Consider the following 5580-nt stretch of genomic DNA (forward strand, 5'->3'; position numbering starts at 1 on the left):
ATCCCTTCTCCATGCTACACAGCATCTTATGTGCATATCACTATTCCTCACCCTCCTATCAATATTCTATAGGAATGCCCTTTTCTTTTCCTATTTCGAAAGGGTGTCTCCTCGGGTGTAAGAAGTTGTGATGACCGACATCTTGCGTTCTTGAAAAGGAAACAGCAATAAAAACTAAACGCAGAGAGATCAGCTTATTGCTTGAAATATGTTCTCGAGCACACCAGGAGTCATGACAGTGTCTCTCTCCAACAAGAATCAACAGGAATTAAATTCTTCGACATGCGCTAACTCCAATTCTAAGCTAAATATCATCCGACACTTGATTCGTCCAAATCATTCAACAGGAAAATCTGTCTGCTATGTACGGAGAGCGTTAAATCCACTCATTAAGAAAGAGCATTGAAAATAGCAAAAAAAAGTCCACCAGTCGTTTTCTCTCCCCCCCCCCAAGACATATTTATAGGTTACATCGTTCAGCAATTATTCTACCGGATTTAGAACAGACTTCCTCCCTGTGTTGCTTATGATCTCCAATGGGACCCAATGGAAGTCCTCTGCAGATCGCATCTTCTGTTTATCAGCTTCCATCATCTTTATATCTTTTATCACCTTCTGTTTAGCAAAACTAGTCAACTCTCAGATTAATTTTGCTATTTGGTGCGTGGTTGATGATCCTCGTCGATTGCGGTGACCGATTGCACCGCAATCGGACTGAAATGAGGGAAGTGTGGAGAAGTCGTCTCTTCCTTCCTGTCCAAGTTCCGTGTGACCGAATTTGAAATGTGTAGTGACTTGTGTTGCCTAATATTTGCTCAGAAATCCTGCATAAAACAGGATCTTTATTTCAACCGAAATTGAAATGTGTTTTTCATGGTGTGCAAAGTCTGTTGACCTTTTGTGCAAAGTCGGCTGACCTTTTGTGCAAAGTCGGCGCAAACTCAGCGCATATGATTTGGGATATCAGAAATCTTTCGTATAAGAAAATTCTTCAAGGTATGCAGAATACCAAAATGTACTTGCTGTTTAGAAGCTGCTCCTTGGCTGACATTTTTGTATTAATTGTTCGATAGGTAAATTATTTGCTGAAGTTGAAACACCCAGAACGACAGCATCAGTAATTATTCGAAATAATATTAGCGAAATATTTGCTTCGAAACGCCCTTCTTGGTTTTTTTTTTTTTCACTTGCTTAATTTTCAAGTGCAGCGCATTTTTTACAAAATGCCGAGGGGTCAAAAGTGTGTCAAAATTATGTGTTGCAATAACTCCACTCTGGATGGATGAAAGTTAACGAAATTTGATGCTTAATACACATCAACAGCACCAAATTTAGATTGTGTGCAAATACGCAACTTCAGTCGGTCATTTATTTTGGCAAAACTAAGCCGAACAAAATTGCTGTAGTTTGTGTACAGCACAAAACGGGTTGGAATGTTATAACTCGGTATTTGACACATTCTTCGGATTGATGCAGAAGTGCCAACACTTCACATCTCATCTCTTTGCATCTCAGAAACATCATCGCGATAGTTTTCTGTCACAAACGTCAAGAAAATGCAAACTTCGGCTGTGAATAATTTTAGATTTAATTCCTGTCAACCATTAAAAAGTCCTGCTGCCTTTAATCTCCATTGACCCTCATGGAAGAATATTTTAGTAATTTCCTTTCTCGAACAACCCCTAGGTTCCTGAATTCGTTTCTCTCTCTCTCTCTCTCTCTGTGTGTGTCGTGGGTATGCTTTATGAACAAAATGACTCGAACTGTATTAACAATTTCTTCGTGGCTCGATGGAATATTTTTAATCACTACCTTTCAGTTGGACAAAAATTAAGAACTAATCAAACTGTAGTCGGTATGAGGGGGGGGGGGAACGGCTCTAGATTTAATGGTGATAATGAATGATGCCTCTGCAGAAGAATACGCTTACATAACTCGCCCTTTTTCTTTTAATATAACTTTCTTCAGTCATCTGTGTGGGCTCTTTCAGGAGATTAATATTCATACAAAATAAACACGCCCGCACAGAATTATTTTCCTCGAAATAAGAAGCAACTTTGTACTGAGAGCATCATTCTAAACTTATTAATGCGGAGGGGTAGCTTCTCTCTGATTAATACGTGGAAAGAATGTGCAGTCGACTCTCCATCTTGCGTTTTGCAACAGAAATCCTCTTTACTTCGGCCAAAACTGTTCTTAGAAACGCTTCTGTCCACAAACACCTGACTCGTGAACGGCCTTCGCTCCTTTTTAAAAATACATTCAAGTTTGGATCAGGGACGTGCGTTTTCTGAATAAATTTCGAATCTCTTTAAAATAACAGAAGGATTAACTGCAGGCGGCGAATTCACTTTGTTTCCTACCTTCAAAGTTGCCGAAAAGTAATCGCGATTTGACTTGATCCACCACACGAAAGAGGATTTCCTTTTGTCTGTCTCTCTAAGAGTATAGATAGTTTATTATTATTAAAACGTTTCGCTTTTGGATAATTCTAAGCAGTCTTTAATCAGAGCACGCGCATCCTTCGTTCAGCTCGGCGGTGAAGACTCGTCCGCGAGCAGGAATGGATTTCTTTTTTTTTTTTTTCTGCCTTATCAAAATCCATCTTGTCATAACGGACCCTCGTAAGCCGTTGCCACCAGAACAATGAGACCAGCGGGGGAAGGGTGGCTGGAGAGAAGGAAGAATTGTACGGCTCGTATGTTTCCATTGCAGTTGTCACAAACATTACTTTTGCTTGTTTTTACTGCGTACCCGAAGAAACCGGGGGCCTAAGCCCTGGCGATTCTCCGCTCGAGCAGACGCACCCCCACGCGCTGCCCTTCTGAGGCGGATGGATGCGTTGTGGCAGCACGCCGGACCTCGACTGACAATGCAGCTGAGGGCCGTCACTTTCGTCTGCAGCTGCACCCCGCCGAACCAGAGTAACCAGTGGTCAGAGCTGACGGACAACTTTTACGGCTGCCGCCGTGATACGGCGTGTGCCATCTCTCGCTGGCCGCTGGCATACGTCACCAGCGGGCTGGAATCCTCGGGCTTAGCTTAATGCAACGTGACTGATTCGGACGGATGCAGGATTGGAGCGCGGGCGATCGGCCGGCAAAAGTGTGCCGGGCGCCGCTGTCTTGCGAGTATGGCAACCCACTTCGTCTCCATCATAACGAGAAGGCCGCGCGTGTGTCGTGGGGTGTCGCTTAGATATTTTAGACGTCCGCTAAGCATCTGCCGTATTCTCTGCACTCACCTCTTAAGTCCGGTGCCCGAGCCGGCGATATATTTCAGTCATTTTGCAGACCCCCCTCGCACGTAAACCCACGCTGGAAATGATTCGAGTTTTGCCCAACACAACCGCACACTGCGCGGCTACTCCGAAAGAGATTTTGCGTCGCCATAACAAAAAGTGCTTAGTCTTCGACTCGCTTTGCAAATCGAGAAAATAAAGTTGGAAATTCGAGCCTCGAGTCCGGCACAAAGGGGCGTTGAAAATCCGCGACTTTTGCTGACCTCGTCTTTCCGGTGACTTGCTCGTCTCTTGTACTCGGCGAACAACATTTTCGGTGCAATTAAGATTCCTTTGAAAGGTGCCGAATTTGGATCGGATGAATCCACATGCCCCGAACGGAAGCACTTTTACGAATGCTGCGTCGGCGTGTCGCAAAAACGGCACAGAATGAAACGCTGCTTTGTGATGGCAGCGAGAAAAATTATTTTCTTGATTTTGTATTCAACAAATGCTCAATTTGAAAATTCGCCTTTCGTTCGACTTATGCAAAGTATTACAGGAATATAAGAAACTGGAGAATTTTGTTTTTTACGCGGGGGGGGTGTTTATTATCCAGCGATTTGTATCTGAATTAAACCAAATTTCCCCCTTAGTTTATCGGTATTGATCTGTAATTCTCAAAAAAAAAAAAAGAAGAAGAAGAATAACAATAGTCCTGAATGTTTTCAATAGCGCTTTGAAACTCCAACATGTCTCTAAGTTAAACCATCGCACAGACTAAAGTTTGTTTTTTTTTCCTCGAAAATTTTCTTATAACAGAATATGAGCTCTTGAAAGGCTTATATTCTTTGATTTTAGAACATTTATTTTAGAAACCTGAAATAGTATTTATAAAAGTACAAGCATAATATGAGATACGAAAGTTATTTTTAAGAGTATTTTCTTAAAGTGTGCAAACTTGAGATCACTTTCATCTCAAAACAAAACTTCGCGCAAATCCGCGGTGGATGCATGGGGATGAAGCTTCGAATTCCTTTTTCGTAATTCTGAGTTTCCAATTATTATCCTTTTTTTGAAAATGGAAGCGACGGTGGTGGAAGGCAGTACAAGAAGAGATTTATCCGGAAAATGAATACTACTGTGAAATTAAGAAAAGTGAAATTGCATCTCATTTTACGAAACAAGTCAAATAAAAAAAAAAAAAATCATGTTTATTCGTAAGCTTCCTATAACAGTACAACATGTTGAAGAATCGTAATATGTGTAACCTAAGAGCAACAGCTCATCCATGATACGATATGCATAAAGTTACAAAAATTTATGTACTGCATTTTCATTATATACACATGTACATTCTTATAATATACATATTAGATATTATTATAATACAATTACATAATTAAGTCGCAAATAAAATAATATTTCATCATACAGAGAGAGTTGCATAACAGTTAATTAGGAACAAAATAAAACAAAGCAGTTAAATAACATTTAAATTTTATAAGACTGGATCTTTGAATACAAATACGCTAAAAACCAATAATTTATACAATTATTTTGAACAGAGCTTCCTCATTTCTGTGGGAAAATAAATACTCTTTGATTAGAGTTTTGTATTTGTTTAGGTTAGTTTCATTTCTTATTGTTAAAGGAAGTGTGTTGAATACTTTTGGCGCTAAATAAGTATAATGTTTGGGTATTGCTCCTTCATTTGCTTTCGGAACTAAATATTTTAGGCCCTTATGTCTACTAAGGAAGCATCTCGTTTGATATTTACGTATTCGTTGTCGTTTTTTATGAATATTAGTACCCTAGACGTATAAATATCTAAGGGATAGTGTGTTTAGTATGGTGTATTTATTACACATTGCAGTATCCTTGTATTTGTTTCTAGTTAAGATTTGAATTACTTTATTCTGAGTGGAGACTAAAGGTTTCAGAGTAGTGCGATAGATTCCTCCCCAACTTGAAATACCATATTGTAGTGTGCTTTGAATCCAGGCAGAATATAATATTTTTAGCCTATTTAAATTTAAGAATCTGTTTAGGTAGTAAAGTCTGTTTAACATAATCCTTACTTTATTTACGACATCGGTGAAATGCGGTTTCCAGCTGAAATTACTATCAATTTTTAATCCCAAGTAAGTTATTACACCGACTTTTTCTATTTTCTCTCAGTTGCAATTTGAATTTGTCCTGCGATTCCAATCGTGCAAAATTAATTGTGCAGTGAAGTTCATTTTGCCAGTTGTATTTCGCAAGTTAAAATTGACATAATTAGTTTTTGAGACATTCAGACTGAGTTTGTTTAACTGGAACCAGTTTGTTACTTTCAAAAGGTGGTTGTAAGGTAACCT

The sequence above is a fragment of the Typopeltis vanoorti genome, chromosome 7, assembly GCF_054136105.1.
Source record: "Typopeltis vanoorti isolate ZY-2024b chromosome 7, IOZ_Tvanoo_1.0, whole genome shotgun sequence".
NCBI lineage: Eukaryota > Metazoa > Arthropoda > Arachnida > Uropygi > Thelyphonidae > Typopeltis > Typopeltis vanoorti.